The 11,769-nt window shown below is 46.2% G+C and overlaps 1 protein-coding gene across 5 annotated transcripts in view; it reads right to left on the bottom strand.

Annotated features, from left to right (window-relative positions):
* GRIA1 (glutamate ionotropic receptor AMPA type subunit 1) overlaps window positions 1–11,769 on the bottom strand; it is a 436,679-nt gene that overhangs the window by 13,382 nt on the left and 411,528 nt on the right. The gene's annotated exons all lie outside the window — the stretch shown is intronic.

The following is an 11,769-nucleotide window of genomic DNA, read 5'->3' on the forward strand; positions in this document are numbered from 1 at the left end:
CAGGTCGATTTAGTCCCTGCCGTCTACACAGAATGAGATTTCCGTTTTGATTTTGGGCAATTTATATTTTCCCTCTGCAACAAGCAGGATTGATCCGGAGTGACCCTACCTGTATTGTGTGATATCTTAGAGTGCTTTTAAGCCTCAATATTTTAAGAATCAGATTGAGAAAGCAGGCTGTTTTGAATCTGGGCTCTGCTCTGTGGTAGAGAACCCCTGATTGGCCAAAGCTGCTCATGTGACAAGCTTTCCTTAAAGGAGAAGCCCCTAATTTCTCTCAATTTCTGTCGGGCTTGGATTTTTTTTCTCCCTCCTCTGCCTTCTTCGATCCCCCCCTCCAAGAAATAAAGAGGCTGTGCTTCGCTCTCCCCCCTTCTGAACTGCCCTAACCACATGCAGAACACTTTCCTGTTTCAATGGGGGGGGGGAGAGGAAGACCCGAGTTCAAATCCATCTGAATTCAACAGGATTGACAATGGAATAAACAAAGTAAGTGCAGACTCTGCCCTAGGAAAGAGATACTATTTTTGGTGACATTCTGCTGGCTCTAGTGCAATTTTTTTGCTTGTGCTAGTGTCAGGATCAGTCCCTGTTCTCTGCCATGTTTATGTTTGCAGTGAACCTAAGAGACTCCATCTTGTAGTGATGTGCATTTGCAGAAACCTTCCCATGTAACCATAATGCCTAGGATGGTGTTTTCCTTTGATTTCCCCCCCCTGCTTTGATCCTTGCATTTTCACACTGCATAGTCTCCCCACTGTGATACAATGTTGCTGAGTTCCTGAAAACATCTTATCTGCTAGCCCGAGGTGCCGGCCTGACCAAGGCCATGCTAACTTCAACACCTTGATATAACAATACGAGAAATGAAGAAAGGTTCAAAACATAAACAGAGAAAAACAGAACCTTTCCAAGGCAATTGATACAATAAATTTTATATGTCAATAATTTTTTAAGGACCAACCAAAACGGTTTCTAGATATACTCCGTTTTCACAATTTCAGAATTTTCACAATTTCACATGTTTTTTGACTGACATTCCCCATAATACTTTACAGAGCCAGTGGCCTATCTTTAAAGAGCCCCGTGGCGCAGAGCGCCACGGACTGAATAAAGCAGTAAGGGCAGTGTGGGAGGAGATAGGGCGGGCCCTGTCCGGGATAAAAACTTGGAGGGGCCAATCAGGAGCCGCGAAGGCTCCTGATTGGTCCCTCCGAGTGTCCATCCTTCCCCAAGCAGCAAATGGGGAGCCGAGTGAAGCGCGGCTCCCCATTGGCCCTTGGTCCCCCCCGCTCAGTGAATCTGCCTGGCTGCTCCAGACAGCCACAGGTGAGTGGTGCGCTGCGCCGCCTTCTCCCGGCCACTCCGCCGGCTGGGAGAAGGCTCGAGAGAGCCTCGGGTGGGGGGTGGGGGGTGGCCCGGGCTGCCTTCTCCCGGCCAGCGGAGCGCCCTCGCCGCGTCGGAGAAGCAGCGAGGGCGCTCCGCAGGCTGGGAGAAGGCTGCAGAGAGCCTCGGGTGGGGGTGGCCCGGGCTGCCTTCTCCCGGCCGGCGGAGCGCTCTCGCCACGTCGGAGAAGTGGCGAGGGTGCTCCGCAGGCCGGGAGAAGGCTGCAGAGAGCCTCGGGTGGGGGTTGACCGGGCTGCCTTCTCCTGGCCAGCGGAGCGCCCTCACCGCGTTGGAGAAGCGGCGAGGGTGCTCCGTAGGCCGGGAGAAGGCTGCAGAGAGCCTTGGGTGGGGGGTGGGCCGGGCTGCCTTTTCCCAGCCGGCGGAGCGCTCTTGCCACGTCGGAGAAGCGGCGAGGGCGCTCTGCAGGCCGGGAGAAGGCTGCAGAGAGCCTCGGGTGGGGTGGCCCGGGCTGCTTTCTCACGGCCGGCGGAGCGCCCTCGCTGCGTTGGAGAAGTGGCGAGGGTGCTCCGCCGGCCGGGAGAAGGCTGCAGAGAGCCTCGGGTGCGGGGTGGGCTGGGCAGCCTTCTACCATAGAGCCACGGGTGGGGAGAAAGCTCCAGAGAGCCACAGGTGGGGGGTAGGCCTTCTCCCAGGCCATCTAGCGCCCATTTCATTTGCATGCAAAATGGGCTTTAAATCTAGTTTATATATATATAAATTGTTTGATAAGAGTATAAGGAATCAACCACTGAAGAAAAATTGTGAAAACGGAGTATATCTAGAAACTGTTCTGGTTGGTCCTTAAAAAATTATTGACATATAAAATTTATTGTACCAATTGCCTTGGAAAGGTTCTGTTTTTTTCTCAACTTCAACACCTTGGCAGGAAGCCTGGGATGGCACCTGGGTGAGGGGGTTTCCCCCCTCCCTTGGGAACGCTTGGGTTTAGGTTGGAGAAATATATTGATAAATGCTTGCTGTCCTGGTATCGAACAGTCTTGACTTCGAACGTTATAGTGACCAGATCTACTGCCAATTAAAGCTTTCTTTTCATAGAAGTTCGTTTGTGAGTTTGTCGGCGCTTGACAGCTAGAGCTCCTGTGCAAGAGGCAATGCAGCAAAGTAGCTGCTTGCACTAAGTCAAACTTATTTTATATTCACTTGCATTTCTCCTTGTGCAAGATTTCCTATAACTAGTTCTTAGGCAAATGGCACAGTTATGCTTGCACAGCACAGGATCCAAGCCACAGTTTAAATTCAGTCCACCTTGTTTATTTAGTTTGCCTGAGTCATTTAAATGGTCCAAAACATTAACCTGTGGTTTCAACCACTTTCAGGTTGAATTGCCAAATGTTTAAAATGTGAGCAGAAAGCAAAAAGCCATTTGACGGTTCCTATTATAAATCACAGCATATTCCTAGAACTGTATTATGATAATTATATTCCTACAATTGTGATATTCCTATAACAAAATATTTCATGCCTTCAAACTCCTGTGATTCTTATTGAGTTATACAAATGTATTAATCATTGACATTTGTTTATTGTTGACGGGTATGATTCCATGCTCCCCCACATGCAGCCAGCTGGGTGACCTTGGGCTCACCACAGCACTGATAAAGCTGTCCTGACTGAGCAGTAATATCAGGGCTCTCTCAGCCTCACCCGCCTCACAGGGTGTCTGTTGTGGGGAGAGGAAGGGGAAGGTGAATGGAAGCCGCTTTGAGACTCCTTCGGGTAAAGAAAAATGGCATATAAGAACCAGTCATGCAACTTTCTGACCTGCCTGGCTGACAATTTCATTTATCAAATGGTAGATGAACCCACAAGAGGTTCAGCCATACTGGACTTAATACTGAACTTCAGACAAGAGTTGGTGGATGAGGTGAAGGAGGTGGGGACCCTAGGGGGAAGTGACCATGTCCTCATAGAATTCCTTTTGATATGGGGAGGCAAGGAAGCTTGTAGCCCGACGCGGATGTTGGATTTTCGTAGGGCAAACTTTAATAAACTCAGAGACATGATGAGTGTTATACCATGGACGAGAATGTTGGAAGGAAAGGGAGCATGTGAAGGGTGGGCACTACTCAAAGAAGAGCTATTGCATGCTCAATCCATGACTATCCCAGAAAGAAAAAAACACTGCAGGAGCTCTAAGAAGCCTACTTGGATGAACAGAGAACTTCAAGAGGAACTAAGAAAGAAAAGGGAAATGTTCAGGAAATGGAGAGATGTCTGCACCTGGACGACCTCGAGACGGTGATGGGCTGGGTGTGCCTGGCTGGGGAGGTGGAAGGCGCCTGCATGTGGCAGCCGAGCTGGGAGGCGAGAAACCCAAGATTCCATCCAAGACGTCCACCCCGAAGAAAGCAGCGGCCCCGAAGACCCCCAGAGTGGATGCGGCCGAGTGCAACAGGGGCTGGGAGAAGGGGCTGTGCCTGGGATGTGGTGGCCAAGGCCATTTCCTCGCTCAATGCCCCTCCAAGAAGCCTGTCTCTGGAAAAAAGCCGGCCAACAAAGTCATGGCTGCCAAGCCTGCCGCAGAAGCGGCCAAGTGAAAAGCACCCGCCAAGAAAACGGTCCACACTCTGCTTGCGTCTCTGGGTGAACCAGTGCCATTCGACACCGCTACCGACAGTGGGGCGCAGGAAGAGAGCGCCCCGGGCGAGCCGTTGGGAAACGAGGAAGACCTGCTGTGAAGAAGCCCCGCCAGCAGGTCCTGGGAAGGGGCAAGCGTTTGGTGAGTGCCCCCCCCCAGTCTTCCTCCCAGTGACTTTGACTGTGCCCAAAACAGGGAAGAAGGTGGGGGTCCAGAGTATCGTGGACTCGGGGTGTACAAAAACTTTGATTTATCCCCCACTGGCTAAGACGTTGGGGGTGGGATGGATGGGAAGAGCATCCGGGGGGGGGGGAAGGAGTGAGCAAGACACTCCCACTGGAGATGGATGTGGCTGAGCATTGGGAAAAGATTCAACCAGTGGTGGCACCCAGTTTGGCTTTCCCGTGTGTCCTGGGGTTGGACTGGCTGCAAAAGCATGACCCCAGTGTAAAATGGAACACGGGGCCTGTACAGTTCCTGGAACCAGGGTATGGGAAACACCGCCGTCCAGTGATAAAAGGTGCCCCAAAATCGCCAAGAAGTGAGACCGCCACCCTGGCTAGATCGGGTCCCGACCGTCTGCCCAAAGAGTATTGGGACTTTCAGGATATGTTTGCTGAGAAAGAATGAGATCAGCTGCCCACTCCCACCATAAGACAGACTGTGCAATCGAGCTGAAGCCAGGGGAGCCCCTCCCACGGGCCAAGCTGTGCTCCATGAGCCCGAGGGAGATGCAAGAGCTGCATGCATTTCTCGACAAAAATTTGGCTCATGGTTTCATTCGCTGAGCCACCTGCCTGATGGCCGCCCCCGTCTTGTTTGTAAAAAAGAAAGACGGGACCCTGTGGCTGTGCACAGACTACAGGGGCTTGAATGCGGTTTCCTCGTGCAACGCCTACCCCTTTGCTTTTAATTAAGGACTTGCTGAGTCACCTGGGGCAAGCCCGCATTTTTACAAAAATGGACTCGCAGGAAGCGTATTACCGGGTCTGAATTAAGGCAGGGCGTGAGTACTTTATTGCTTTTAACACCCTCTGGGGCAATTCGAGCACACTGTCATGCTGTTCGGCCTCGCCGGTGCTCTGGGCGTGTTCATGAATGTAATTAATGAAGTCATGCATGACGTGTTGTACAAAGGAGCCCTGGTTTTTTTGGATTATATTTTTGCTGTATTCAGAGGACCTGGCAAAACACGTCTCTTTAGTGCGCAAAGTTTTGCGCCACTTGAGGGCTCACCATTTCTATGCCAAACTGTCTAAGTGTGAGTTCCACTCCCCCGATGCCCCGGACGTCCAGAAATGGGCTAGTGGAATTTCAAGGGCCTGGCTGGACATTGTGAAGTGCCTAGAGGAGGTTAAGCATGTGTACACGGTTCAGGCGGAGAAGAAACGGGCGGATGCCATGGCCTGGGCAGTTGGGGATCTGGCTTATCTGTCTACAAAGAATCTACGGTGCCAGCAGCATTCGCGGAAACTTGGGCTGAAATTTGTGGGGCCTTTCTCTGTGAAAAGACTGATTAATGCTGTAACTGTTGAACTGTCCCTGCCTAAGACTTATAGACATGTGCACCCCGTTTTTCATTCCAGCTTGCTGAAGCGTGCTCCGCCCCCGGACTACTGGCACCTGGCTACTGCTGCCCCAATCCCTATCTACGTAGAAAAAGACACGCACTACGAAGTTAACAAGATTCTGGACTCTTGCTGGCACAAAGGGAAACTTCAGTACTTGGTGGACTGGAAGGAATTCCCCATGGGGACAGGGAATGGGTAGAGGATAGTGATGTCTGGGCTCCAAAACTGTTGCAGGATTTCCATCAGGAGTTCCCCCACTGCCCACGACCCATAGATGGGGGGGGGGGAGGAGGGGAGGTGCTTTTGGACTGGCGGAATGTCAGGATCACTCTCTGCTATGTTTGATTCAACTGAACCTGAGGGACTCCATCTTTGTGTGCTGTGCTCTTGCTGTCTTTCCCATGTAACCAAAATGCATATGGCTTTGTAGTATTCCTTTGATTCCCCCCTTCCTTTGATCCTCCCTCCACTTTCACACTACATGTTCTCCCTGCTGTGATACTTTGTTACCAATGTCCCTGTAAACATCTTATCTACTGCCTGGGGTGCCAGGCTGACCAAGGTTGCGCTAAGAGAGACACTTTGGCAGGAAGCCCGGGATGGCACCTGGGTGGAGGATGACACCCCTCCCCTTGGGAGCTGTTCTGGTTTCGGCGGGAGAATTGTACTGATAACTGCTTGCCTCCCCAATATCAAACAGTCTTGACCTCAGATGTTTAAGTGTTCAGATCTACTTCCAGTTAAAGCTTTCTTTCTATAGAAGCATTGTTGTGAGATTTGTCTGCGCTTGACAAGGACAGAGCTCTAAAGAAGAGTACCTACAGGTTACTAGGCACTGTAGATCAATCATCAGAAAGGCCAAAGCTGAGAGTAAGCTAAGATTGGCCAGGGAAGCCCACTGTAACAAGAACAGATTTTTCAGTTATGTGAGGAGCAAACGTAAAGTAAAGGAGGCAACAGGCCCACTGTTGGGTGTGGATGGACAAACTCTAACGGAGGATGCAGAGAAAGCAGAAAGGCTCAGCGCCTATTTTACATCTGTTTTTTCCCACAGATCAAAGGGTTTAGGCACATCTAGAGATGGCAGTAGCCAAGAGATAGTGTCTGGGTGACAGGTTGACATGGACAGAGAGGTTGTCGAGAGGCATTTAGCTGCACTGGATGAGTTCAAATCCCCTGGGCCGAATAAAATGCACCTGTGAGTGCTCAAAGAACTTTCCGGAGAACTTGCACAACTCTTGTCCATCATCTTCGGGACCTCTTTAAGGACTGGAGATGTCCCGGAGGACTGGAAGAGAGCAATCGTTATTCCGATCTTCAAAAAAGAGAGGATGACCCGTGAAACTACAGATTAGTGAGTCTGATCTCTGTTGTGGGTAAGATAATGGAGCAGATATTAAAGGGAGCAATCTGCAAACATCTGGAGGACAATTTGGTGATCCAAGGAAGTCAGCATGGATTTGTCTCCAACAGGTCCTGTCAGACCAAACTGGTTTCCTTTTTTGACCAAGTAACAGGTTTGCTGGATCGTGGAAATTCGGTTGATGTCATTTACTTAGATTTTAGTAAAGCTTTTGATAAGGTTCCCCATGATGTTCTGATGGATAAATCGAAGGACTGCAATGTGGATTTTCAGATAGTTATGTGGATAGGGAATTGGTTAGAGAACCGCACTCAAAGAGTTGTTGTCAATGGTGTTTCATCAGACTGGAGGGAGGTGAGTAGCGGGGTACCTCAAGGCTCGGTGCTCGGTCCGGTACTTTTTAACATATTTATTAATGATCTAGATGAGGGGGTGGAGGGACTACTCATCAGGTTTGCAGATGACACCAAATTTAACGAGATCTGAACACAATGGAAAAATGAGCAAATGAGAACAAGATGCAATTTAATAAAGATAAGTGTAAGGTTCTGCATCTGGGTAAGAAAAATGAAAGGCATACCTACTGGATGGGGGATACGCTTCTAGGTAACACTGTGTGTGAACGAGACCTTGGGGTACTTGTGGACTGTAAACTAAACATGAGCAGGCAGTGTGATGCAGTGGTAAAAAAGGGAAATGCCATTTTGGGCTGTATCAACAGGGGCATCACATCAAAATCACAAGATGTCATAGTCCCGTTGTATACGACACTGGTCAGACCACACCTGGAGTACTGGGTGCAGTTCTGGAGGCCTCACTTCAAGAAGGACGTAGATAAAATTGAAAGGGTACAGAGGAGAGCGCCCAGGATGATCTGGGGCCAAGGGACCAAGCCCTATGAAGATAGGTTGAGGGACTTGGGAATGTTCAGCCTGGAGAAAAGGAGGTTGAGAGTGGACATGATAGTGGAATAGGCTGCCTAAGGAGATGGTGAGCTCCCCCTCATTGGCAGTCTTTAAGCAAAGGTTGGTTACACACTATTCTTGGATGCTTTAGGATGCTTTATGGCCCCTTCTAACTCTATGATTCTATTATTCTACTCTTTTTGCCTACAAATAGCATTCAGTGGAAACCACCTGTGAAAGTCTGTGTTTATCAGGTGGACTGATCTTAAAGATCAAGGTAATTGTTTTGTTCATAGCCCAAAATGTGCTGCTACTAGAATATGATGAGCACAGCAAATCTTGTCCTGTATTCAAATTCACCAGGGATGTCATGGATGTCTATGTGGGCTCTAGTTAGTGGAGTGGAATGGCTCACAGATTAATTATTGTGCATAATCTAGGGTCTTTAATAACTTTTTTAAAACCAGAAGGCAGGGTAAAAATTCAAAACATATTTTGTTTTTAATACTAACCCAGTTTGGTTTAACTCACACTTTTCTAAAATTTACATTCTTTGGAAATCAGTCATGCAGTATTAACAAATTTTATGGATTAATTTTCAGGAAATGTTTCGAAATTTGTAGCTGGCCACAATAATTATTACATGCAATTCCCACAGCCTGACTTTTGTTCTTTAAGGACATGCAACTGCTGCGATCCACACTGAGGTCATATAATTTATGTAAACCTCTGTATGCCCTTCTCTTCTTCTTTGTTTAGGCTTGTGTGGAATGCCAATTGAGATAAAATATTCCCCAGAGAATAAAGTAAATCTCATAGTGTTTCTGTTGGAATTATTAAAATAATAGTGCCGTAATTATTCTGTTTGGGATATATTAGCAATGGGATTGTTTTTACAATATGAAGCCTTTGGGAAAATTACTATGGAAGCCCTCGAAGGCACATAATGAGGTAGTTACTCTTCACTTACATGTTAGGTGCTGATGTTTTTGTAACATGGTAAAATAAAGTAGATGAGGGTGAAAAAGTGGACGTTGAATCCAAAAGTGATGTTGATGATTAACGCTGAAATTCTCAAGTGAACTGACTTGTCAGTCTGTAATGGGGTTACATTGTTCCTACTGAATCAGTTAAAGAGCATGGGTGTTCTAAACCCAGCACTGCCATTTGAGGGACAAATTGCTGCTATTACTATAAGACTCTTCTACCAGCTGCACTTATTTTGTAAATTGTGCCTACTTCAAGGTCCAGCTGATTCAAGGCTATGTTTACTTCTCAGCTAGGTAACTGCAACTCCATTGAGTAGTCCTGCTTCCCTTGAAGACAATCCAGAAACTTTAGGTAGTGCAACCCATTTGTTGACATATGTTCATCCATTTGCATAGACTGAACTGGTAATGAGAGAACTTCACTGGTTATTTACTTCTATGCTAAGTTTGAGATAATGGTCCTTAGCTTTAAAGATCATTATGACCTACATACTTGAATGATCGATTTTCCTGATAAGAACCCATGTACTAACTAACTTCAGATCATCAACTCTTTTAGTGATCAATTAGATCTGGTAGGTTTGTTCTGTTGCAGCTAGGAAATGTGCTTTGTCAGTTTTAGCACTCATCCCATGAATCTTCAAGAGAAGATTTAGAAGGCACGTTTGACAGTCCCATTCCCTCCCTAAGGTATTTAGTGATTTATCATCTCTGTGCTGAGCACAGTGATTGTTTGGGGCAGGTTGTTGAAATTCTTTTTATTGTCACCTTGGGTTTTTATATGTAGTTTATTGTAATCTACTTGGATACAGGACAGAAGGACATAGATTTTAAAATAAAAGCCACCACCACCCCTAAAGCGGCGGTGGCCGTTGTGGAGGAGGAGGGCTCAGCAAACAAAAGAGCCCGTTGCGGCATGCACGCGTCAGACCAAGGATGGCCCTGGCGACGCATGCCGTACAACTGGAGGGGGCGTGGCTCGTTGGCATAGTTAAAGGGAGTCACGGGAGCCACGCAGTCTCCCCCTGCTGCCACGCCCAGCTAAATGGCAACTTTTCAATGGTTTGTGGAATTTTGTTTCTGTAGGCTCAGATATAGGATATTTAGAACCCAATATGATTGCAATTAATATATAATTGACATGCTGCAGAGAATGGAATTTGGTTATTCTGTTCACATCTTTTATGTTCATCATGATGTACAGTATTTGCAATATAATAGGGCAGGTACAGGAAATTATTCAAGAAAAGGGATAATTTTAATTTTTTCTCCCTAAATATCAAAAAGTAAATTAGTTTATAGTTGATTTGAAAGATAAATATAAAAATAAAATGTTTTTTGAAAAGAATTGCTGGATATTCTTTTTCAGATCTTAAGGGAGGCTATAGATTATACAGATATGCAGTCTAGAAGCACAGTAAATATTAGCATTCAAGCACTCATTCAAATGGAACCATCATTAAGGGGGGGGAGGAATGTTGGCAAGTTTCATAACTGTTTTCACTCTAATTACTCCTGCACATGTACCAATATGTTCAAAAGGGATGCTGGCATGAAATTCAGGCTGAAAGCCTGAAACAGGTGCGCTCCAAAAGAACTCTTGTCTGTTTTGTGTGGTACAATTCAGCAAATGTAGCTTAAAATGAGGAGTATCCTTTATGTTTAGAAGGAGTCATAAGGTCCTTGAATGAAGAATGACTCGATTTTCACAAAGCAAACTGGCCCTGGTTTTTGTAAGAGTTCAACATCGAAAGGATGAATGTGAATTAAAACAATCTATCTCTTGTGTGGTGTCAATGTGTTTTCTATATAAGGCTTAGGTTGTTTGTATATTATCTGTCCACTTCCTTAATTTTTATCCTATGCCATACATAAAATTTATGTATTCCCCCCTCCCTTAAGTTATCACTAGATGGATCTTTCTTCTAATTTTCTACCTTTTCTAGCTATAGTTTCTTCTTATCCTGTTTATTTCACCTTGCCTATAGGCATATAACACATTTTGTCTGTGAGGCTGCTTTGAAAGTATTCCTGCAGAGCCATACTCACAGAATGCATTGGATTTTGCAGGAGAGATCTGTCAGTAAAGCAATTCTACTGTCAAGGTCCAACAATTCTGGGGGAGCTCTGATCCTTCCCTTCAAAAATCATTGAAAAGTACCCACACAGCAGAATCATACCACTGTTATTCTCTTCTCATTTTCTACTACATCCTAGCATAGACCCACACAGCACAAAGCTCCACAAGAGAATGAAGTAGAACCCTTAATAAGCTGTCTGAAGAACATTCTGGAACTTCAGGATAAAGAACCCGTGCAATCCAGGGGCATCTCCCAGAAGCTTTATTTACCTGAAAACAGGAAGCCTTTTTAAGTTCAATTTCTGTCTTCCCTTTACCCTTGCTTTGTTTTTTCATTTATAGTGGAAGGGCAAAAGATATCCCTTCCCATTCTGTAACTGCCATCCTCTGAGCTCTGATATTCCTCCTCCCTTACATTGTTTCTTTTTCCCGTCTGCATTTACCACATTGCAAGCCATTTTTATACCAATCTGCCTATTGCAATTTTTGTACAGTACATTGCTGAATTTTATGCAGTTAATAATTAATATCAACACAACAACTGCTGCTGCTGCTACTACTACTACTACTTCTACTACTGTTGCTGCTAAGACTACTACAAGTACTATGACTACTACAATGCTAGTGATACTGATGATGATGGTAATGAAGATACTGCTTTGACAGCAAATGCTGGCAGGGGCTGATGGGAATTATAGTCGGACATCTGGAGGACCACAGGTTGACTACTCCTGCCTTATAAGACCCACTTAGGGGTTTTTTGGGGGGGAGGGTATTGGGGTTCTAAATCACATACTTCATGTCATGAAAGAACACTATATTCTGCTATAATCACAGCATTTTCTTTTAAAATGCTGACAAACAGTATTCTTACAA

Source organism: Paroedura picta, chromosome 3 (assembly GCF_049243985.1).
Source record: "Paroedura picta isolate Pp20150507F chromosome 3, Ppicta_v3.0, whole genome shotgun sequence".
Classification (NCBI taxonomy): Eukaryota; Metazoa; Chordata; class Lepidosauria; order Squamata; family Gekkonidae; genus Paroedura; species Paroedura picta.